This window comes from Balaenoptera acutorostrata, chromosome 10 (genome assembly GCF_949987535.1).
Source record: "Balaenoptera acutorostrata chromosome 10, mBalAcu1.1, whole genome shotgun sequence".
NCBI classification, from domain to species: domain Eukaryota; kingdom Metazoa; phylum Chordata; class Mammalia; order Artiodactyla; family Balaenopteridae; genus Balaenoptera; species Balaenoptera acutorostrata.
In genome coordinates, this window is record NC_080073.1 from 14,226,557 (window position 1) to 14,252,446 (window position 25,890).

The following is a 25,890-nucleotide window of genomic DNA, read 5'->3' on the forward strand; positions in this document are numbered from 1 at the left end:
TTCTTCTCATGAAAAAAGAGTAAGCAATTCATAGGAACGAGGAAAGAAACCCCACAGACTACACAGATGAGAAAGAAAGAGTAGGTAAATCATATTAACTGTGCCACAGTGAAATAGGGACCCATAAACTGCTAACACCCCTAATCAGGTAAACATCAAAAAAAGATCTCACATAACCTTCTAGTCCTAGACTTCCCTGTCTTGGTGAGGTCTAAGTGTACCATGGTTGTGTAGCTTTCCCAGTATTCCAATCAGAACCTTCCATGTGAAAGATATTCCTCTCTTCTTCATTTCTGCTTTTAACCTTCTGATAAACCCCCATTACTTAACAAAACCTAGATAAATTTTCACTGCTTGTAACCAGCAGAGGACAACGCACATGTAAAAGAAAAAAAGCAACTCCTTGATGAGCTTCCAACCATGTTTAAAGTTACCATCTCCCCTCCTCTTCTCAACCTCCAGACACATGTTAAAAAAAAAAGACAACAGAACCCATATGGAGTCACTTGTGCTAAGCCCCATGTCACCAACCAGAGACTTAATACCTAACTTAATTACAGTTTCAGCCTCTCCCAGGAATGGAATCTTAAACAAGTCAATCTGGAATCACCTGGTCAGCACTAGTGGTTAATCCACCTGATAAGACCCCTGCCATCCCCTAAAGGAAAGTGACCTTGCCACAACTAATCCACTTTTTGCTGGTATAACTTCCTTGTTCCCTCTCACTGCTGACTATAAGTCTTTTTTTTTTTTTGTACAGCTTGGATCTCCTTTCTATTTGCTAGATGGGATTCATGAATCATTGAATAAAGCCAATACGATCTTTAAAATTTACTCGGCTGAATTTTTTTTAACACACAGCACTTAGTTTTGTATATCAAATTCACCTAAACTATTATTCCATTCAAAACAATTATGTGCTTAGGAGCTAACACCATCAAGTACAAGGTGCTCAATAAATCTTATTAGTTAATGATTAAATAAAGTCCACAGGACAAAAAAGTATTAAATCAATATTTCTTAATTATAAGGCATAAATCTACTAGAAACACAGATCTCTACTTCTTATTACCCAGAAAGTACAAGAAAAGGTGTCAGATAAAGGAACCAAAAGTAAAATTTACTCAGACCTTTATTTACTGAGCACTTTAATACTAGGAACTGTGAGGCACACAGAAATGCCACACGCATTGGGAACACAGACAAGGAAGAAACAGTCAATTATCGCAAACTCTGATGAGAGATATGAACAAGAAAACATCATAACACACAATGGAGATGTTATTATTCATTTTCCACCTTACCAAATTAGAGTCTGTGGGCTCTAACTAGATAGAGATCAGTGAGCGCCTAAAAAGTGTTCATTGGTGGATACTCCATAAAGGCATCAGATGTTTAATATTCAGACACTCAAACGGCTATATCCACAATTCCACAGTCAGGGGATGCTTGTAATAAGACACACTATGGGAAGGGCTTCTGATAACAACACAGAGTCACAATTGATGTCAAACATACCCATCAGAAGGGAAATCCTAACTATAATAGAACTTTTACAATTAACACACACAGGGACTTCCCTGGTGGCGCAGTGGTTAAGAATCCGCCTGCCAATGCAGGGGACACGGGTTCGAGCCCTGGTCCAGGAAGATCCCACATGCCATGGAGCAACTAAGCCCATGCACCACAACTACTGAGCCTGTGCTCTAGGGCCTGCGAGCCACAACTCCCGAGCCCACGTGCCACAACTACTGAAGCCCGCACGCCTAGAGCCTGTGCTCCGCAACAAGAGAAGTCACTGCAATGAGAAGCCCGCACACCACAACCAAGAATAGCCCCCACTCCCTGCAACTAGAGAAAGCCCTCACGTAGCAACAGAGACCTAACGCAGCCAAAAATAAATAAATTTATTAAAATAAAATAAAATTTAAAAATAAAAATAACACACACACAAAACCAAAAAACTGAGGGACCCAGAAGTCTTAATGCAGACAATAGGTTTGAGAAATGCGTGACTTAAAAAAGAGAAAATAATCTATTACCAAGAAAGCCACCATGACCTAAAACTAACCCAGTTAAACAACATAACTAGTTGACCTCGGTGGCATGGTTAATGGGGGTGACAAAACAAGTGAGAATGGAAGTTGGTGCTGACCTCTTCTTTCTGTTACCCTGCTCATACTTTTTGGATAACTCCTTCCCCTCTCCCCTACTGCTTCACTTCTCCAAAATCTGTCAGTGGGTTAGGAATTTTACCTGGCTTCTTCTGACAGACTCTCAGACAGGATATGCTGCCAACCTCTTGTAAGTGGTTTTTCCCTGATCTGCATTCTCTGTGTCAGCCTTGCCACAGGCAGATTCCTCTTAACTTGCTCTTCATGCTTTGAGGGCCTAGGGTTTCGTTTTCTGGCTTCTTTGTCTTCGTAGAATCGTTAGATGTTTACCTGGATTCTTGGCTTTGAGTAGCTCCCATCTTAAATTCTTTCCATCTGTTTATATCTTTAAAGATTCAACCAGGGCCTAATCAAGAAGAATTGATTTGGTCATGTAGCTTCTTCACTGCTCTTAATTGCTACACATTTCAGTTTTACTTAGAGTTGGGATGACCTTCCCTATGATGTCAAGCTGCCTGGTGATCCCAAATGTAGTTTTGATATGTTAAGTGGTGCAAGACAGAGCTGTAAATCTGAAACTCTAGCACTCATCTCTTAGCCCCAAAACACAAAGTAAATTTCTAAGGAAATTTCCAACAATAAATCATCCTATGTCAGCAACTAATTACAGTCAGTGTAGTGCAAGAAAAAACTACAGCATCTCAATAAATCTTGTGAGATGTCAGTTCAGAAACGTTAGGTTGCGGGTGTTGCCCGGGGACAGCACTGCTGGATTCAGGACTAGCAGACTATCTGTAGCAGGCATATTAGAGGAGTGCTAAGCAGCAGGGGTACAAAAGCTGGACCAACAAAAGACAGGGATTCTTTAGACAAGGCACTGTCTAAAATTTCCAGAATACTGATAACAAGGACCTTTTCAATGCACAAAGATTACCAGAGTGATTCTAATGGCCAATTGAAATTATGCAAAATAAAAGGGAAAAAATCCTCTGGAAGTAGGTAGCTCTACGTCAGAAATATTGGTGCCATGTGGAGGAGAGAACAGAGACTTTAGAACTGAAACGGCTGCCCTGCCAATTATTAGTTATTAGGCTTTTTCCTGAAATTCCTGCTCTGCCAATTATTAGACGTTGAGAGGCACTCAGCCTCTCTGAACTTATTTTTCCACAACTGTAAAGTGCAGATAATAATGCCCACCTTGGAGGGTTGTTGTAAAGAGTAGAAATAACATAGGCAAAGATCCTGGGCCTATTGTTAATGCTCAACAAATGAGAGTTATTATTCATTGTTAACTTCATATACCTGATTGCAAGTTCTCCAAAGATCAGTTAGGTTATCACTTTGGTAACCAAATCCTGAGGCTGCCCTAAGCTAAGAACATATATTCTTGGCATCTTCTATCCATCTTCTATCCGCTGCACAAAATTGAAGACCAATTTTGACTGCCCAGTCACGACACTGTCTTACCTGTAGCACCTAATACCTCATAATATAACATGCAACCTTGTAGCTGAGAGGCCTTAATGAGCTCTTACAGATGGAAAGGACAGAAACAACAACAACTATGACCTTGCACAAGAATGCCCTAATATAAGCTGTTCTGCCTGGGTACATGATCGCTTGTAAGGCTTTGTGAAAATTGCTAACATTGATTATAGAATGAACTTCTGCTAATCACTAAGGGGCTACTACATCATTTCAAAAGGGATAAAGACATTATTTGGAGAATGTAAATTGTGATTGCTTCTTTGGAGGGCAATCTGGAAATAACAAATATTAAAAATGCAAAATGCACTACTTTTTAACTAAGAAATTCCTATGCTTCTTTCAGGAATTTGCTCTACAGATACACTCACATATGTTTACAAAAATAATGTTTACAGTAGCAAAGGCCTATAAAGAGCATAAATGTTGATGACCAGGGGTCTAGTATTATGGTCTTGGTATAAGGGAATAAATATTCTGAGTCGTCATTAGCAAGCAAGGGATAGCTATGCATAGACTGATGTCTAAGATTTATCTTTAAGTAAAAAAAGGATATTCCATGCCATTGTTTTTATAGTAGACAGTCACATACCCTTTTTTATTGAATAAGTATCTTAATATATATGTGCTCATATACATTAAATATCTCTGGAAAGACAAATAATAGTGGCATTGCCTCTAGGAGAGAGAGCTAATAGAAGGTGACAGAAAGGAAGCTTAGTTTTGACCAGATACCCTTTTATACTATTAAAATGCACACTCACAGACATATAACCTTTTGGAAAAATAATTTAAAAATACAAAGTGTTATAAAGCCAAAGTGAAATTGAAAGTTCAGACATTATCCAGGGAAATTCAACAACATTAATAGCCAGTCCAAATCAATCAAGGTCCCAGACCCTACTTCTTCATCAGTACCAGAATTTGTTTCTTTTAAATAACATGGATAATTACCTTAACTGTTCATTTGAGTTTGTATACCTGAATTTTTCAAGATATGAAATGAAAACTCTGCCAAGTTGAAAGTCTGAGATTTGCTTAAATTATTCAGTGAGGGGCTTCATATACAGCACAAGTTCTAGAGTGACCTATTTTACAATTCTACAGAACTGGAGGACGCACATATCCAGGCACACAACTCTTTACAACTGAAATGATATATTCACCATATACAGTGCTGTACTGACTTCTAACCTTTGGTAAGGACTTGATTAAAAAAGTAAAAAAGGGAGAGGAAGTGGGGGGAGGAGCAGGGAAAGGAGATGAGACGAAAATAAACAGTCATACAATTAAAATTCCAAAAGTCAGTAAGCCTAGAGTTTCAAGTGACTTGAGATATCAAGATAGCCTCTTAAAGTATGGACAGCCTTCCAGACCAACAAAATGACACTCTAAGATCTATGATCTCTAGACAAGTATCCATGAGCTAGACTTAGACAGCAATCCATGCTCATGATGGTCATATTCATACCAAAAACAGAAAATATTTCTCTATTACCTAAATGCCTCATGTATGGTTTCAATAATATGGAAGTTAACATATTGAAAAACTGGTTAAACGTAATATTATTAATATTAAAGGTAATATTATCCCTCGAATATACTCTCAAACTTGAATCCAGCTAAACTAACTTCAGTTACCCAGTGGAACCAGTTTCCTATATCATTCTCTTCACAGCTTTCACTCCCAGCATTTTCCTTCACTCAGCCTTCGCTAAGGCTTTCTTGACCAAGGGCCACTTGATCATTTACACATGAAGTCAAGTTACGAATCAAGCTCTTCCTTGCTTCCTGTCCCTTTACATGTTATTTTCTTTGCCTGGAACTTTCTTCTCTGCTTATTTGTACGATTAGCTTCTTCTCAAGTTTTGGGTCTCAGAATTCATATTCATTAAGAAGACTTGCTTCACTCAGCCATCTACAGTAGATCCCTCCCACATTCTTCTCCAGCTTAGCACCATCATTCTCTCCTTCAGAGCACCTATTTCGGTTTATAATTATTTTTATTATAAGTATTAGTTATTTAACACTTTTTTCCACTTCCCCTACCAGACCCTAAGCTCCATGAAGCAGGATACATGTCTTTTTTTCTTTTTTTTCCTACCCACATGACCTAACTTGGCCCTAGCATAGAGCAGCGGTCAATATGTATAAGTAAAATGGACGAATGAAGTGAATTGTAGGATATTTCATTCACTTTTTTCTAAATTACCCTACTCTGCCTAGAAGACCAAAGACCATACCTGTAATACCTGTAAATACCACAAATTTGCAAGGAGCGAGAAATGCCATTTTGAACTTTCTGTGCTCACATTTACTCTCTATGACATTTATGAAATGGCCCAATTCATGGGGACACATCACCAGTGTTAGAGAGGGTAGAATTTGGTGCCATCCACTGCTCATCATTCTGCAAAAGTATGATGGCAACTGTGGACAAGAACATCCAAGTCAACTATTTGAAAAACAATGGGAGAACCTTCTTTAAACAGGGAGAATAAGGAATCTTGGTGTAGTAGCGAGGGTTTTCCAGAGAAACAGACCAAGAGAATGTGTGTGTGTATGTGTGTGTGTGTTTACACACAAAATATATACGTATTAGAAAGAGAGAAAGAGAGAGATTTATTTTAAGGAACTGGCGCATGTGATTATGGAAGCTGGCAAGTTCAAAATCTGCAGAACAGGCCACAGACACAGGGAAGAGCTGAGGTTGTACCCTGAGTCCAAAATCAGTCTTCTGGTAGATTGCCCTCTTCCTTGGGGGACGTGAGTCTTTCTTAAGGCCTTCAACTGACTGGATGTGGCCCACGTTATTGATCTGCTTTATTCACAGTGTCCCGATTTAAATATTAATCACATCTTTAAAAATACCTTCATAGCATCATCCGGATGTGTTTGACCAAATATCTGGACTGTGGCGTAGCCAAGTTGACACATAAGATGAAATCACTACACTTCATTAAAAAGACTCTGTATTGTCATTTACACATTACTCAATTTATCTTCTCTGGGAAAATGAAAGACATGCAACTGGAAACTTTTTCTACTTGTCATAACAAGATACCCAGGCATGTACTTTTAAAAGGAAACATCATGTTCTGGGAAACTAATAAGCATGCACTTGGACCCACACATAAATCCCCTTCACTGAGTATTATTGCCAGTAGTCAAAAGCACTCTTTCCCTTTGTTTAGATTTGTGGCCAGAGTAACAAAAATCTATCAAACTCAATATTTTCTAGAATCTTAGCAATACTTGGAAGGCTAGCTGTAAGAAAAATATATTTATACATTGAATTTTGAATATTCAAATAAATTCAGAATAATGAATATAACATATAATTTACATACACAAATTACCAATCTATTATAACTGCAAAAATTCTACTTACATTCATATACCAATGTTTGTCTGAAAATCTTCCTATTTTAAAATGGTTCTTAACATTTGGTATGTATTCCCAAACCCCTATAGTTTATGGAGATGCACCATCCTTGCAATTAAATGTAGTTCTGAAAGCATTGTGCACATGCTTAGGTCTTTTAACCATATACTGATCACTAAATATAAAAATCTCTACTTTAGTGATGAATCCATACTGGTTAAAAGCTTTAGCTCACAGGCAGGCAGACCGGGGATATGACATCAGTGTGACCATTTCCTACCTGTGTGAACTGAGTTATTTAATAACTGATAACTGATTCTCCGTTATCTCATCTAGGACCTAGAGGTCATCACAGCACCTAACTCATAGGATGATTATAGGTTTAAATGAGATAATATAATAAAGGCATTTAGCAACTTGCCTGGTACATTGTGAGTATATGATTAACATTACTCATTCTGGTTAAAATTTACTTAGAAAGCCCATGTATATATATATTTTTCTCATAGAATGTCTCCAAGGACTCCAAGTCCTAAAAATAAATTTCTATCATAATCAGAAAAAAAGACATTTGAAAACCTACTCTAAAAAATATGACATGAGACATATAAATTGAGTAAAACTACCTGACAGATGTGAAACAAAATAACCTGGGTGATAAGGAACACATACTAGGACTAAATGTCCCAACACATATTCCAAAGAATATACCACAATATCTCTGGTCTTCAACCCTGCTGCATTTAATAAAATCATCTGGGAAGCTTTATAAAAATTATATTACCCAGAACCCACCTTCACCCCAAACCAACTAAATCAAATGATTCTAACACACTGCCATGGCTGAGAGCCACCCCACTAGATGTTTCATAGACCATCTTTGCACTGGGGAGGAAGGTTGTTTTTCAGTTCCTATAGACTGAATGTGTATGTCCCTTCAAAATCCATATATTGAAACCTAATTCCCAATGTGATGGTATTTGGAGGTTGGGACTCTGGCAGGTAATTAGGTTATGAAGGCAGAACCATTACAAATGGGATTAGTGTCTTTATGAAAAACACTCCAGAGAGCTCTCTTGCTCCTTCTTTCATGTTAGGTTATAGTGAGAAGATGGCTATTTAAGAACCAGAAAGTGGGCCTCACCAGACACTGAATATGTTGGCACTTTGATCTTGGACTTCCCAGCCTTCATAACTGTAAGAAATAAACTTCTGTTGTCTTATAAGCCACCCAGTCTATGGTACTCTGTTACAGCAGCCTGAAAGACCTTACTCAAGTAAATTTCAGAAACGTATTTTCACAAGGCACATAAAGATGCTGAGAAATTCTAATGTAAGAAAACCTATTCAAAATCCAGAATTTCCTATGCTCGTTCCTGCTGAGAATTTTTTTAAAGGGAATCTTATTTATATCTTGAAGAATTAGTGTTCTGCAGAACATGCTCTACTTTCCAAACCTGGCTGAACATCAGAATCACATGGGGAGCATATTCAAAATACAGTATCCTAAACCACATCTCCAGGGACTCTTATTCAGTACCTCTAGAGTGGGGCTGTGAATCTTTACTTTCTTCTAGAGTGCCAGGTTTTTCTGAGGATCATATTTTGTAGCAATTACCCCAGAGACTTTATATTCACTCCCATAATCATGGCCTCCTCTTCCACTTTCAAGTTGAAGGCAGGGAATGGGTCTTTATATCTGACACTAGGCCTCCTGCAATGCCTTGCTTCTAACAGAAGATCAACAAGAGTTTAGTGGTGCATGACTATATATGAAAGACTATTAGAAGATCATCAGGCCTGGGGTGCAACTCAATTATGAACACCAGGCCCAAGTTACACTCAGAGACTTTTAAGCTCAGACTATTATAAGGCACATTGGACAAAGACTAAGTCTCAGCCCATAAATACCAAGAGCCCTGGTTCCCAGAGTTAATGACAAGTTTGCAAGGTGCGCCCACAAATCTAAGCTTTAGTTCCTTACTGTGATAACAGAGCCTCCAGAAACACATTTGCACAAAAGACATTAAGCATTGACTAGACCAAGAAGGGAACTTTCAGCTGTTGATTTTATCAAACATCAGAAAGTACTGGCTGATATGAACTACTCAGAGAAGAACAAGCTTATTAAGAAACACCTTGGCATCTGCAGTTGTATGAGATGCTAGAACTCCTTCTGAAAAAAAACACTCACCCAAAACTGAAAACCAGAGATAGGCACGGGGATTTACACACCGAATTCCCAGCCAACTTCCCCATCCTGCAGAACATCGGCATCAGAGTAGTTACCGTAAACTGAAGAAAATGCCATAGGCTCTCCAAGGGGATGACTTTTCCAAATTCCTGGAGGGGCCTCAAACTAATGAGTAGTGCACCCTGAAAAAATAACCTTTGTGTCTGTGCTTCAGAAGTTCTTGACAGAAAGATGAGGGCATAACACTATAAGGCATGTCACAAATGAGAAGCACCTCCTAACATTTCCAAATACTAGGAGAAACTCTTTACAGTCCTTGGGTTGCAAGCAAGAATAGTGACCTCTGAGAACCTAGGGAGGAAGATACTCTATAAAAAGGATATAAGGAGATCATAAGATAGAAGAGAGAATGTGGGAATCAAACAGCTCCCAAATTCCCCAGGAGCAGATACCACTGGGCAGTCTGGCCAGGACACGGACACAGTACAAAGAATAACCGCTCCAACTCTTTCTTCATCCTTATGTTACTGAGCTCATGATTCTACCGATGAGGAGAGAGGATCTGATAATCCACGCATTCAGAGGTGCTGGTCATATGCCTGCACCTTTCATATACTGGGACGGAGGAAGGGCTAAGTGAAGAAAGACGTCCTGGACCACTTCTTAGTGGGAGGGTGGGCTCTGGATTTATCAACCTACAAGACCACATACAGTGGAAGTAATTTTACTCTTAGGAAAGTAAGTTTGTTCCAGTGAATTAAATTTTTAAAATATCCAATATCAATGGCTACTACTTGAAATGTTGTCAAACAGCATTAGTTCCCCTTTAACAATATCTAAGGACAGCAAATGTTTTTAGCAAAGGAATGTACCACAGCCACGGGAGAGCAATATGGAGTGAAACCAGAAAATATGGGGGGATAGCAGATGGGCACTGGATACCTTGCCATGTAAACCTCCGACATCTCAAATAAAACGTTTTTAAACGGAAAAAAAACGTGTCTTGTACTCAATTGAAATTGTACATTTGGAAACCTAATGCCATGAGACAAATCTCATGCTACAATATAAAAGCATTTAATTACCTTGTGTAATGCTTTTTTTTTCCATTATATGTTTAAGAACAGTTGCTGTTTGCTCACTTTCTTAGTTTTCTAATTTAAACCCCAAATTACTTACTAATCCCTATGCATACTGGATTTAAATATGAAATACATTAAACAAGTAAAAATATTTTATATAAATAAAATGTGAATGGACTTTTGTACCTAGTTTACTGAAATCTTACATAATTAACATGATCAGAAAATAGGAAATAAGAAATATTCATAGGTCAGGCACACATCTAAAAGCTTAGACAGGTTACAGATGCCACTCAACACACCACCCCCAGCCCATCATTCAGATTTCCACATTAAATTTGGATGAGTTTTTCAAATTTAGCAACCTGACGTCATTCCAGACCTTTAAAATCGTGTAATGGCTTTCTATGGCCTAAAGGATACAGGTCAATTTCCTCTTATTCCCCAAAGATGCTACTTTATACAATTCCATGATGCACTAATCACACTATCTTTGTTTGTTCTTTGCCCAACTCTTGGGGCATCATTCACATTCTAGTCTATGCATTTGTATAAGGTGAAGATCCTGCCGCCACCCTCCTACATCCCTAAGGTCCACTCACACTCGGCTCTTTGCCATTCCCTGAACACGTCATTTCTCTCATGACCTCATGCCACTGTACACACTATATCCTTTTTCTTAAGTGTTCTTTCTAAACCCAACCTGCAAATTCTGTCCATCTTTTCACTTTAACTCAATTTTCAATTCTTCCCCATAATCTCTTTGCAACTGCCACCATAATATCCCACATCACATTGTAATCTGAGTTTTCTTTTCACACCAAGCAAATAGCTCCTTGAAAGCACATTATACGTGTCTCTTCATACACAAATATATATATATATGTATATATACATATATATATGTGTGTGTATACATATATATATATATATATATATATATATATATAGGCTATGTAAGAACTCACTAAAGCCTGATCAATTACAATGATGGGTAAAATGGTAGATATTGTACTCGAGATCCTGACCTCAACATAAGCAAAAATGGCTTGAGATACTCTACTGCTAAGAGCTTCAAGAAGAACATGATGAGAACATGTTTCCAAGAAATAAAACCACTTCCCTACAATGATTTCTAAAGCATTGTCTATTCCATTCACGTTGACCATATTCTACCTGAATTTCTGATGTTAGCTACAATGGATGTGAGTTACATATCTATATATTGTATCTACCCATCTAGATTCTGATCATCCTTTGGCCAAGCGCTACTAGCCTACTGTACCTATCTTTAATCCTGCAGTATTGGGTCCTTAATATATATATATTATATATATATTATATATATATATATATAATATATATATATATAATTAAGCATGTTGAGTATACGTTTGACACTTATAACTAGCAGCAGGGAACCAGTTGGTTCAGTTAGTTAAGAATATGATGTAAATCTTAATTCCCTGGTGGTCCAGTGGTTAGGACTCGGTGCTTTCACTGCTGAGGGTGTGGGTTCAATCCCTGGTCAGGGAACTAATATCCTGCAAGCTGCATGGTGTGGCCATAAATAAATAAATACTTTTTTTTTAAGTAAAATAAATAAGAAAATTATTTTTTAAAAAAGAATATGAGGTAAATCAATGCCTATCAATCTTTAATGTGAATACAAATCACATGAGAAAATGAAGATTCTGATACAGTAGGTGTGATGTGGGGGTCAAAGTTCTGCATTTCGCACAAACTCCCATGAAATACTCATCTATGGACAACAATGACAGTAAGGTCTTGGGCAAATTACCCATAGGAATGATATTCTGTTCTGAACTACACACCGTATACCTACCCTGTATACCTAGGCCTCGCTAAAATGGATGTTCTTAGTCAATGAGAAGTAGGGTGCACAACATCAAGGATCAATAGCAAACTCAAATAATCCCTATTGATGGACAATTCATTATATTATTTTCAGATATAAGAGAAACAGCCCCTCCACCCCTTCAGTTACTCACTCCAGGTAATTCAAATAATTGGAAGTGGTGAAATCCAGCAGTGTAATTATGTTTTTATAGCTCTTTCTAACATCTGAAAGCCCAAGAAGCCAGAAATGGCAGGAATTCTACCACCATTTCCACTGAAAATGTATACTTTAGGACATTCATGAACACTTGGTCTGGTGCTCCAAAGAATCACCTAAAAACTGTGATACATAGTTCACTTGAGAAATAACCTAACAGCAGAGAACACCAGGGCATGAATGATTAGAAGCCTGCAGTCAAGCAATTTTCCATACAAAGCCCAAAACTTAGATTCTATAGGTTATAAATTAATAGATGGAAGTCTGTCAATGAATTAAGATCTGGATGTGAGTTAGCTTAGTAGATAGTGGGTGGGGAGGGATGTAAAACACAAAGAAAAACAGTAAGTTCTCACTGTATGTGTTACAAATTATAGAAACAAATATAAAAGTAATTAAAATATCTAAGTAATGAGGTTAAATGATGAACTATAAATAAAACAATATATGATATAAGTAGTTTTGAATTTCAAAAACCTACACAGTAAACCTACAAACAAGGAGGAAGTAGAGAAGCATTCAAAATAAAATTACTAAAAATATTTCATTATATACAAACACATGGAAAATAAAACAACATTAGCTTGTTTCTCTTCAGATATGTAAAACTCCTTCATTGCAAGCATATTAGTAATATACCAGTCATTACTGTTATGCCTGCTAAGTTTTGAAATTCAAAGCACCCATAAAGAGACTATGTAGACTGATATTCTCCCAAGTAAACAGAAATTCATTCCCCAATACTGTCAGTATCACACATTTTTTAAAATTGTGTAAACCTTTTTAAAAATTTCAAACACATTTGACTGAGAGCAACTGGAAACATTTTTATATTTCTACTCTGTCACATGTCAGCATTTCTTTTTGCAGCATGGTAAGATGGGCTATAGCTGAAGTAGAAAGAATACAGATGAGAGCCTATTCAGTAATTCATTCTTTATAATAAATAAGACTCTTGACCATAGCCAAAACCATTTCTCCAAAATGAAATCTCAAACAGTGCTAATCGCATCTCAGTCCTGATACAGTGGCTCTCTGTCATGGTCAACCATAAAACAACGTGCTATGGAAAGGATGCCTTCCTCTGTTTCTATGCAGCCAAGGGAGATCATATTGTCTATCCATGGATAAAGACACAGGAACAAACATACATCACTTTACTGAGTATTTTAAAAGAATAACATTCCAAGTTTGTAAATCATAACTTTCACATATTTCATCAACAGCATAGATATCATATTGAATAACTGTATGAGAAGAATAAGATCATAATGATAAACTCAACATTTTTAGGGATAATCTAATTATATGCCTGGCACCAGGCTATGTGTATATAGCATTAGCTCATTTTAGTCTTCACAACCCTACAAGAATACCCACGTTACACAGATAAGAAAAATGAAGCTGAGGGGTGTTAAATAATTTGGTCTAATCTTACAAATATATAAGTGGTAGAGCCAGAATTTGAATCATCAAATCATTTTCAATCACCAAGTCTGCCTACTGCCTTTCTTTTACATCACATAAAACACTGTTTCCATCTGTGGAGACTGAATCCCAACCTAAAACATGGAATTCATTATTATGGGGACTGTATTATATTATGTCCCTTTTCTTAAGCATTAATCTTAATATATTGATTTAAGGAGCTACATTATAAGAAAATTACTAAAATTTGTAAAAGCTCATTAATTCAGAAGAAGACTGCTGCTTTGAATAATAGTAATGTCTAAAAGAAAAGTACTAATTTCAGTTACAACACAAAATAAAAACTACAATATACTAGTAAATTGTTACTAATAAAAGAATTGAGTAGAGTTCATGGAAATACGAATTTACAATAAACCCATGTTACATAGAGTACATACATACCTTACCACCACCTTAACAGTATCTAGAATTGCTGAAATGTCTCCAATTCTGACCATTAGGTTCAAGAAAGAAAATAAAGGGAACAGACTAGGAATTTTTAGATAGGTTCTAGTAAATGGTAAATGAGAACTTGAAATGTGCTAAAGAAAATAAAAGGAACTTTTTTATACAGTAAAGATCATGTACTCAGAGTACAGACTTCTGAATGAAGTTTACTGTACCACAGGCAAGCTAGCCAACCTTCCACAACTGTAACACAGAAATCTTCACAAACAGGCTGCTGCTACAAAGCATATCACAAATACATGTGACAATATTATCAAAGAAAGTTATTTTCTATTTCTACTGTACCTCTCAGTACCCCAGTCAGGAAGTAGGGGAAGGGGAAGCTGAGAAGAGTGAAAATGGATATGACACATACACACTACTATATATAAAATAGATAACTAATAAGAACCTACTGTAGAGCACAGGGAACTTTACTCAATACTCTGTAAGGACCTATATGGGAAAAAGAGTGGATATATCTATATGTATAACAGATTCACTTTGCTGTACACCTGAAACTAGCACAACATTGTAAATCAACCATTCCTCAATAAAAATTTTAAAAAAAGAAAAAAAATGGATATGAAATATCCGTACTGTTCTCTCACAAAAAGGGGGGGAGGGAAGAGCCCTTCAGAGCCTCATTCAGAACTATTCAAACCATTAAATATAGTTTGAATGGCTTGTATATTTGTTTTTTTCTACTGCACAAACGATAAGAAAAAGTAAATAGAAATGGCTCGTTCACCAAAGCAAGGAATCATATATGACCACCTGAAAGGCAGAGGAAAGCAGACAGAGGTCACTCGGCATAGGGACTTATGTTTCACCAGCACCTGATGGGATCCTGTTGCACAGTCTGGTATAACATTCATTGTCTCAACAAATATAGAAAGCAGCTGTATGAACCGTGTTCTGTATAAACTGCCAAGAGTATAGTATAGGGCTAATTTGCTTATGAAAGTATTAAACTCACATCATTTAATGTTCGCAGCTTCTCTGCAAGGTAGGCATGATCAACTTCAATTTACAGATTTTTAAAAGTACCTTGTAAGGGTTAAGAACATGTCCAAGATCACACAGCTGGTGACAAAACAAATCCAGGTGGGTCTGATTCAAAGGCCAATCAATGTTCTAGTCTAAACTACTAGACTATGTTCATCACAGTGATCTGTGTCAAGAAGTAAATCATATTTAGCTGCCTGTTTAAAGGGGAAAGCAATATAGTTTTACACGGATTTCCATTTTTTAAAAAGCACTATTGTTAGACTAAAGACAAACCTCTATTTACCATTACTTAATTCCAAGAATTCTAGATAACCATGTTCTTGCTATAATTTTTACTAGGAATTAGAAACATGACTTAAGTAAATATTCTCTCCTTAAGGATGTCATTCACCTAATTAAATACCGTAAAAGTACTGCTTGGACTCCCAATTAATTCACTGATCTGCATGGAGTCTAGAATCAATAGCTAGCTAATAGCTAATCAAATGAGTCACTAAAGACAAAAATATCCATATTTATATTTGCTAGTTGAAGAGCAATCATAACAGATGACAATATAAATTTGTACAACTCAAAATGATGGCAGTGTGCCTAGAATCAAGCCCTATAGGGGATTTGAGTCACGTCATTTTTTGTTTGTTTTATTTTTTTCTCCTCCAAATGGGACCCATTTCAGCATAAGCACACTGGTTAACACCTGTCCTCATTAGAAATTTCCATGACAAACCTAAAAGGGATAGGCAACATGAATTACCAAAGTTATATTAGTACAGTTGTGCAGGGTAGAAAGTACTTTATACACAAAAGTTTAGCCCAAAGGTGGAAAAAGCTATTTTATTGTAGTAAAAACAAAGGAGACTTCTGGATACATTTTTTAGAACCTCAAATTCATTGTGGAATCAGGCGTGCTGCCATCCAAACCCTCATTTTCTCATGAACCAAATTCCCTTCCCAGAAATGCACCACTTTTTTTAATTAACAGTAAAAAAAAAAAGGCATTTTAAGGATTATGAGCTGAAACTGACCCTGCCTTAATATGGAAAAACATTTTCACTTTCCAAACCATGAAACTTATTGATTCTGGCTTTAAATAAGAAAGAAAAATAAAACTCTGTCAAAACAAAAAGCTAATCTTGCAGCCAACTCTTGCTTTTTCAAGTTTCAAACATGAGAAGATCTTTGCCAAATATTTCCTAACCACTCTCACTGACTTGTTTGCTCCCCTTATCCCAAACTCCTGTAATATCATTAATGCTCCATGAACACATATATTGAGTTTAATTGTCCTTTTGGTGCCTATCATGTTTTAGGCAAGAGATACTCCAATATAAGTAAGATTAGTCAATTAAAAACTGTTTACTAGAAGCTTACTAGGCTTTTCTAAGTACTACGTACTAGTACTAAGTACTAGGATGTACTAAGTACTTTGCATGCAGTACTGCACATAGTCTTCACAAACTCCTGCACCTTTCGATACTACCCAAATTTATGGATATGTCAATCAATACACTCGGTGAGTTAATTTACCATGTCTTTTAAATATCTGAACAAGCCTACAAAATGCATATTATCCCATCATACAGCTGATGAAACAGAAACCCAGAAAGGTAGGTAATTTGCTGTCACACACAATAATACATCTAGTACATAATGGATTCAGGACTGGTAAGAAATCTGTCTCTAAATTTCAAGCTCTTATCCACTGTCTCAAGAAACTCACATGGTACTGAGTGACACATGAAGTAACTTTACAAGGTAGTAGGTAGGGCAATGAACTTGTCCCAATTTGCCCAGGACTTCCCTGATTTTAACAATGAATGTCCATAGAGAAGAGACTTCTGGTTGCCAAGGGGGGGCGGGGGGAGGGATGGACTGGGGATTTGGGGTTGGTAGACGCCAAGTATTACATCTAGAATGGATAAACAACAAGATCCTAAGGTACAGCACAGGGAACTATATTCAATATCCTGTGATAAACCATAATAGAAAGAATATTTTTTAAAAAAGGGTGTATATATGCATATAACTGAGTCACTCTGCTGTACAACAAAGATTGGCACGACATTGTAAATCAACTATACTGCAGTTTAAAAAAAAGAAAAAAGAAAAAAAGACAAATACATTCTAAAAATAAAATAGATGAACTAGAAAAAACAAACAAACAATGAATGTCCAGCACACTGGGGACCTCTCAGTCTTGGGATAACTGGGAGAGCTGGTCACTTTCATGATAGGTATTATACAAGTGGCATGAAAAACAACACAATAGTAGTATGTACAGAGAAGAGAGCCATTCTTTACTCCTTAGTAGTATCAAAAGAGGCTTAACAGAGTGACATTTGAGTTGAGCCTCATGCAAAATATAGTAAACATGGTGGAAGAAGACAGCAAGGGTAGACCAGACAGAGAGGCAATGTAAACAATGGCCAAGTGACTGAGTTCTGCCCAGTGGAATGTGGGCAGGAGCCATGATAACCGTTCCCAGGCTGAGCCTAAAACAAGCTTCTCTGAAACCTGGCAGGACACTTCTCTCCTCAAATGCCGTACACCTTGTCTGAACAAAGAGGACTGTGGGGATTCACGAGAGGACAAAGCCACAGAAGGAGGAGGAACCTGATTCCTTGAATGACTCCATGGAAAGCCACTCCTGTGCTGTGAGCACTGCACATGGGCAAGAAGTATAAAGATTTTTCAAGTCACTGAAAATTTAGTTTATCTGTTACAACAGCTAGAATTAGCTTTTCACAAGGCCTTGTGGGACTCAGCTCTTTGGGAGTCTAAAAACATGAGAGTAAACCTCTCCATCTCTCTAACGCCATTACATCACAAGAAGGGGCTTGAAAACACACATACAAATGGCATGGATGTGAGGGATACTGGAAGGGAGACAAATTTAGGGGAAAAAAAGCAAAATAAAACAAATCTCTGAGGACAAGAGGTTCAGGGAAAGTTAGAAGGAAATGAACATGGGCTTTTGAGAGTTGATTGATAAGTTTACAGTACATCTGCCTCCCTACATGGTGGGAAGATGTGTGTCTTCTCATTAATTAATTGTGAAGATGCCACAAATACATACTGAACAAGAAGAAAAAAATGAGTTCATCATGTGGAAGTATGAAGTGTCCTGGCAAAAAGTCCACTCTCACTGTGACCACCTCACATTTCCACTGTGGCCACTGGAAACCAAAACTGTACTAGGTGTTTTTGTAAAAGACAAATGCATAGGAAAGATGAGATGAGGCAGATTCTCTAATGTAAGTGGGACAACAGGATGAGAACAGCGAGAGGAGTCACTTTGTTCAGAGGATACTAGGATAATAGCTAGCGGTCCCTTCAGTCATACAGGAAATACTGAAACAGTTTTGCAAAGCTGAGCGAACAGGGGGAGGCTTCTTGGGAGCTGGGGATGTTGATGAACAGCAATGCCTTTGATCAAAGGGAAGGTGAGGAGAGAATGCTTTAGTTGTGAACTTACCAGAAAGGATATTTGCTTGGGCTAGGAGATGAACAGGAGTTTATCTTCACATACTGCAGCATAAAAGTGGTAGCCCAGGATTTCCAAAATGAAAGCTTAAAAAGAAGGTTAAAATTCAGGGAACAAACCCTGGCAATATGTTTATCAGAAATGAGAAAGCATTTAGTTGGCGCGGAGGGTGGTCTTCCTTTAACTATCTGCTCCTGGTAGGTATTCAAGATAAACCAATATCACATATAATTCTGCTCCAGTATATTGCAGATTAGATGCAATCTTTTATCTTCTTTAGGATTTTTTAATTCTCCTCCAACTTTTTTTATATAAATGAAAAGAAAAGGTGGTCCAATGGCTACAATAAGAAAAACGTAGCAACAACAACAAAAATCTAGTATAGTGAAACTGCTAGGAAAAGCAATTCTAGAGCCATACAACTTGGTTCAAATCCCAGCTCTGCCACTTGCTGGCTATGTCGGGCAAATGATTTAATTTCTCTAAGCCTAATTTACCTCATCTATACAATAGACACAATAATAATTCCTATCTAGGGGGGCAAAGTGTTTAGAAAGTACCTCAAAAATAGTAAACACTATGTATGTATTAGCTGTTTCTATCACTTTGTCTTCTATCTGTTCCAGTTTTTCTGCCAAGACAACCGGGGATTGGGGTGGGGGGGAGGGGAGAAAAGAGAAGTAACATTTATTGAACATGGAGGAAATATCACATACAATAATAGAATGTCAAACAATGATGGCTATTCCCCCAAGCCTTTTTTCTCCTTCCTGAAAACACAGCTAAACTACATTTCCCAGACTCCCTTATAGTAAGATACACACATACATAACTGAGTTCTGGCCAATGGAATGAAAGCAAAAGTGATATGTATGACTTCCACGTCTGGGCAGTTAACACCCTGCAAGTCTTTCTCCTTCCAATGGCTTGATGCAGATGAACACAGTGAACCTGCTAAAGGTGGCAGGGACATAGAATGCACGAAGGCTGGATCTTCAAATCACACCTTGGAGGAGTGCCGCCAGGATCATGCATTATGGAACTTTACATGAATGAGAAATACATTTGTTGCATCTGAGGCAGTACACTTTGTTTCGATTCATTTGTTATAGGTTTTAACCTTCCCAATCTAATACAGCCAAGCTCTACACCTGTACTCCTATGTATAATACCTACCACACTGCTTTGAAATAGATGTCATTCCAATTTTATAGCTAAGGAAACAGAGGCTCACAGAAGTTATGGAACTATCTTGTCCAATATCATGAATGTAATAAGTGGCAGGGCCACATTTAGGTCCAGGTTAATCTGCTCCAAGGTAAATGGGCTTTCTACCCTCCACACAGTAAATACTGTAACACAAAAAGTATCCTTCTTTCCCTCACTCATTTACTCCTTAGTTTCCTCACTTTCTGACCACTGGAACTTTAGTCTTTGGATGAAAACTTCATTTTTTTTTTTCATCTGTATATCCAATTTGGGAGATCTAGGAAGACCCCTAGATCACATTCATCTCTTATGCCTCATTTCATCCACCTATGAGTCCATGACAGGGAAACAAGTGTTCCTAACTCATCTGTTACAGGAGACACAGATTCCTCTCAGTTTTGCAACTGGCTACAGTATCAGAGATGATAAATGAGAGAGCCACAAATAAGGAGAGAAAGGTAAAAAACACCAATCCATCAGTGATCTCCAAAGCTGGGCGTACACCCTAGGGGCTGTGCAAAACAATCCACTGGGATACATACAGAAAAAGAATATTAGAACTTCTGTTTCATGATTTTTGCTTAATTTATCCTTTAGTTTCTTTCTGGGTATGTTTTATAAGTAGTATATCAACATAACAGTACATGTGTGTAATTTATAAATAACTTTTAGTGCTCTACAGTCAAATTTTCTTCTGATAGTACATAATTTAAAAAATATGAAGACCAATAAGTCTAAGTTAAAAATCTGGTTTCCTTCACCATACTTAAAACACTGTGTTATGGGAAATGAAAACAACAAAACTCGCCACATCTGTGTATACAGACATCTCCTAGCTTATACTGTGAAATAGATTAATTCAATTAAAATCATATAAAAGCATGTTTTCATAAAAAATTCTTTATATAAAAAGAAACACTGAAACTAATGTATATTATGTCTATGTCTTCAAATAAAACAAAGAAGAATCAAACACGTTAAAACCATGATCATACAAACTTGGGAAAAGAGTCAGAATTATAAAGAGGAGTTTTCTGTTGAGAAGTTTAATTGTCCAGGTTACGTTTATTTTTTTAAGACCTAACTTGAAGTAACAGATGTCCTGTATATCTTTAAGAAAAAAAAAAAATCTAGTTAAAAGCTTTAGTGCTTAAAGGGAAAAATATTCAAAGACCTACTTCTGAATAAAAAGGAGAGAGCACTAGGTAAAATAAGTGGATGATTTAAAAACAAAAAAAGCCAACTTTATTTGAAAGGCTTGTTCTCTATCCACCCTTAATGACCTACCAATATGAAATGACTAGGGAAAGAGGCAGCAAACTGACTGGAGGAGACAAAGTCCCCCAGGTTAAAGGAAATGAAAAGAGTTTGTATAAAGGCTGCGAATAAGGAAACTTGCCTCCATTGTAATTTCCAAGTGGCTCTGACCCGCACCCTTAAACAGCAGGTCGCGTCTCCTATAGTCTTAGCCCCTAATTTTAAAAGGTCAGTTTTTCATGCTAGCCAGCAAACTTGCAGGGTCCAGACCGAAAAATAATCATGGGGCTTACCATCATGATCCCTCCTCATCAATCCAGAGCAGTGGAAGTCAGTTTAAACAAACAAACAAAATCAATGGCAATTTATAAAGTGGCAAAAAACAACATTCCCATGGAACTTGTTTTCGATCCTTATCAATCTTATACTCTCACCACCCCTTGTGTTGATTCACACTAGTCTTGAGTGAAATCAATGTGAAGATAGCAAGCATAAAGTTATGGGTGAAATGTGAGTTTTCTCATCAATGCTGGGAAAACTACCTCAACGTGCCTGCCTCCATGACACAACGTTCTTTTTCACCCACTTGGGCAGACACAGAGAAAACAAACTTGCTAATCAGCCCGACTGACAGTGCTACTGCGTGGACCTGCCTGCATGGAAATCTACAGTCTTCATTCTCTTGCCCCTCTCCCTAAAGGACATAAACCATAAACTTCAAAATACAAAAATAAAAGCACATTCCAAATTACTATTGTAAGTGTCCAAACAAATCAGCTATGTGGAATTATTCCTTGAAATACCCAGTTCCCTTCACAGTAAACTGCAGGAGCTTCCCCAGCAATTAAAAGACTGACAAATGTGTTCCCGCCCCTACGTTGATTCCGGTAGGAAAACTAGAAAAAGTTCCACGAGCCGAGCATTCCTCCCAGGAGCTCCTCCCTGCAAAGAACCCTCCAACACACCCCAAGATCCAACCCCACCTCCACGCAGACCACCCACCCAAGGTGATCTGTCACACTGATTGGCCCTACGACCACCTCCGCAAGCCTCTTCGCTCCAAATCTGTAGAGCCCAGCCAACGACCCAACCTCCCAATCTTCGCGTTGCGCGGAGCCGCCTCCTCGCAGGAGCTCCGCTGTGCTGCAGAATGTTCCCATGCATCAGACGCCCTGAGTGGTTCTGAGAGATTCAGGAGCCCACGTCCTCCTACCCTCACCTCCATACCTTTCATAAACAAAAAATATATAAATACGCGAAGCACAATGAGAAGAAATGCACGCAGGTTTTGAGCCCTCCTTTCCAGAAGGAGAGCGAGCCCGTTGGTGTCTGCGGGGTGCCCGGCGCACATCTCGCTGGTGTCTGGGTCCGGAGGGAAGACGAGGTTGTTGCCTTGGCCTTTCAAAAGAAACTGCAAATCCCCCCGAAGTTGCTGAAAAATTAACGCTACTCCCCACAAGCTCCGTCGGCAGCGCGTGGGTACACCAGGTACGTGCCACAAGAGCGGGGACCTGGTGGAGGTGGTTCGCCGCTGCACACCCAGCGCTTAGCACTGGGCCTGGCACACAGTGGGCGTCCCCGAAAATCAGTGTCTGTTCTAACACGGCTTCTTCCACCACGGCTACGGGATCCTGATCTTTTAGTCCCTTCAAACCTCAGCCCAAGTTCGCCTTCCTCTACCGTGGGCTGCAGCTGGGCCCTCGGAGCCCGGCGTAACAACATCAGAGGGGAACTCTCTCGCCAAGAACCGTGCGCCGGGGCCGAAGGCGCACGGAGACGGGGCTACAACCTGAACCAGCCGGAGAGCTGATTTTAAGGGTTCCCGAAGCATTACGGGCTCTGGGCTCCTTGATTTGCGGCTGCCTCGCAGCGCAACAAACTTATTTTCTGACTAAAAAGAAGAAGGGTTGCCGTGGGGTGACGGCGGCGTCCTCGGTGCCCTGCCTCCTCCGGGTTCAGGGCGCCCGGCGCCGGCTGCTCCGACCCCGCAGGGTAACCGGGCTCACGGCGGTTCGGCCCACAGCCCCTCTCCAGCCCTGCAGGAGGGGGAGCCCCGAAGAGACCTTCTCCACCTGGCAGCCTCCGAGAACCATGCTCTTTCCCCGAATCCGAGAGCCGGGGTGCCCGGGGCAGCGCGCACCCCGGCTGGAGCGGACCCCGGCAGCTCGCGCCTCACTTACCTGAGCACCTGAGCGCGGAGCCCGCTACCGCTTCGAGTGCGGCGCCGGCACAGTCCGTCGGTCCCAGTGTAGTGGCGAAAGCTTCCTACTTGCGACCAATCCTGGTGTTGAAGCCGGTGCTCTGTCTGGTGCCGCGCTCCCCTCCCTCCTCACGCTCGCGGCTGCTCAAAAAACCCGGCGCGGCGGAGTTCAGGCTGCCGGCGCCTCAGCGTCGAGGAGGGTGAGACGCGTGAGGGAGACGAAAGGCGCGGGGAGGGCGGGCGCCGGCGCGCAGCCGCGCTGAGCATGCTCAGTGCGCGACCGGAGGAGGCGCGCGCCCGGGGGGCTGCACCTGCCCAGCCCTGTCGGCGGGAGAAGAGCCCTGGTCCCCGCGAGAAGAGCTGTGAAAGGGCACCTCGCCTGAATCCCAGGCGCCCGAAGACCATTAAGCCGGTTACGGAACAGGCGTGTAGAGGACGCGCAGCTTAGCGATGGGGAACAAACCGAAGCGATGCCGCCTTCCTTTGCAACCCGAGTATGGGGCGGGGCGCGGCGCAAGGAGGCGCGACCTGCTCCGGTACCCAAACCTCTGGCCTCCAGGAGACGCGGGGCCTCATTAAGGCGCCCTGGCCAGGGAAGCACTTCTGCTTTGGGGCTGAGAGTTGCCGAGTTCAGGAGGACTGGCGGGGAGCGGCGGGGGGGGTTGTGGGGGAGTGGACCCTAAACTTGAGAAGCCGGAAGAGGGGGCTTTTGAAAGATTTTACCTCCCTGTCCTTAGGGGGAGTACATTGGCCAGACAGGCAGCGTTACCGGCCTGGAGTCTCACCCATACGAGGGGGCTTTCTCACCCATACGAGGGGGCTTTCGAGCCGGAACGTGTGTGTGTGTGTGTGTGTGTGTGTGTGTGTGTGTGTGTGTGTGTGTGTGTGTGTGTGTGTGTGTGTGTGTGTGTGTGTGTGTGTGTGTGTGTGTGTGTGTGTGTGTGTGTGTGTGTGTGTGTGTGTGTGTGTGTGTGTGTGTGTGTGTGTGTGTGTGTGTGTGTGAAATAGGTCCGAGGATCCATTTACGGTGTGTCCGGGCACACTGAAAGCTTTGTTATTCAGAAACGTGCTTTGGACAGTGACGTTACCATGGTCATTCTATAGTATGCATCTACTGTTTTCTCGCAGAAATGGCTTTTTTCACCCCAACTCCAACCTCAGGGTAACCGTAGAGATGGGCAGCAATGCCCAGCCCCTCAACAACGCTGTGAAAAGTGAGTCTGACAGGCAGAGGAAAGCCAGCCGACTTGAACTCATCTGGAATGCATGTCCAGAAATCCCAAGAGAGGCCGGGTTCCTCTCCCAGGGAAAAAGCCCCAGCGTTTGCAGAACCCTGGTCTTCCTGAGCGTCGCTCAGCAATTCAGAGCTACATAAACAACTTCTGACCATTTACACGATCATGTAAACCTACCCTGACATCTCCATTATGGGGAAAAGACGTTAACTGGAAAACTATTTTTAAACTACTGTAGTAAGCAAACACCCAACTCCTATGAATATATGCAGCCGCCTTGTTAGTTCACACAGTGTTTTTATGGTTGTTTTTTTTTTTTAAATTCCTGTTCAGGAAGTGGGCAAATTCAAACATGGTAGTGGGCATTGCTGTGGTCAAAATTTTCACCACTTGAAATTCCATGGCTTTCCTTGTTGCTCCACTTAATGCTAAGGAAAGGAGTTTTTGTTGTTGTTGTTTTTCCCAGATTTCTGGATTGCTTAAACTTGGAAAGAAATTTTAAGCTTTTTCCCTCCTCCTTGTGTGGTGTGTTTCTCTAGTAGAGGCACTTTCGCAAAATGGAAATGTTGATAATGCAAATGTATTACATGGCAAATAGCTAGTTAAAATGAATTGTTTCTCCTCTCTTTGAAGGCTTTTGTGTTCCTGACAGAAACATTACTTGTAATTTTTTTAGATTGACTATTTTTCTACACCTAGTCAATTAAATATATATATATATATATATATATATATATATATATATGTTTTTCAGTAAAAATATATGACAAAAAATGCCTGGCCAGGAATTCTCCAGGAAATATTCATACATATACATGCATACTCTTAACATGTTTAGGGAAAAGTGGTATTTTAGACTCAAAACAAAATTTCAAAGAAAAAAGAATAAAGCAAGCCGTCATGTTCTCCCAAGGAGACTACAAACTGAGGCAATTTTTAAAGTTCTGTGAAGATTTTGGACAAAATCCCTTAACAGTGTTTCTGAATTTCACATTTAGATATTTTGTTTTCATTCTTTCCTTTAACCCTTCTTCCCTGTCTATTACATGCTAGGCATTGTACTCTACCAGGGGCTGGGAAACAAAATGACCAAAACTTAGAATCTGCCCATAGTTCATCATGTAGTTGGGAAAACAGACATTATGTATCAGGAGAGATAGATTTGGGTCGTGTTGAGGGAATGTCAGTAAGTGTTATGATGAGAGACATTTGTTTTTTCTTTTCACGAACAGGGTCACAC

The 25,890-nt window shown here is 39.6% G+C and overlaps 1 protein-coding gene across 3 annotated transcripts in view; it reads right to left on the bottom strand.

Moving 5' to 3' along the window:
• Positions 1 to 23,476, bottom strand: part of CNTN4 (contactin 4) — a 955,661-nt gene extending 932,185 nt beyond the window's left edge. For all 3 annotated transcript variants that reach the window (XM_057555542.1, XM_057555540.1, XM_007192463.2), the window contains exon 1: positions 23,396 to 23,476. The gene's annotated coding sequence lies outside the window, so the exon portion shown is untranslated. The remainder of the gene's footprint in view (positions 1 to 23,395) is intronic.
• Between the last annotated feature and the right edge of the window lie 2,414 nt (positions 23,477 to 25,890).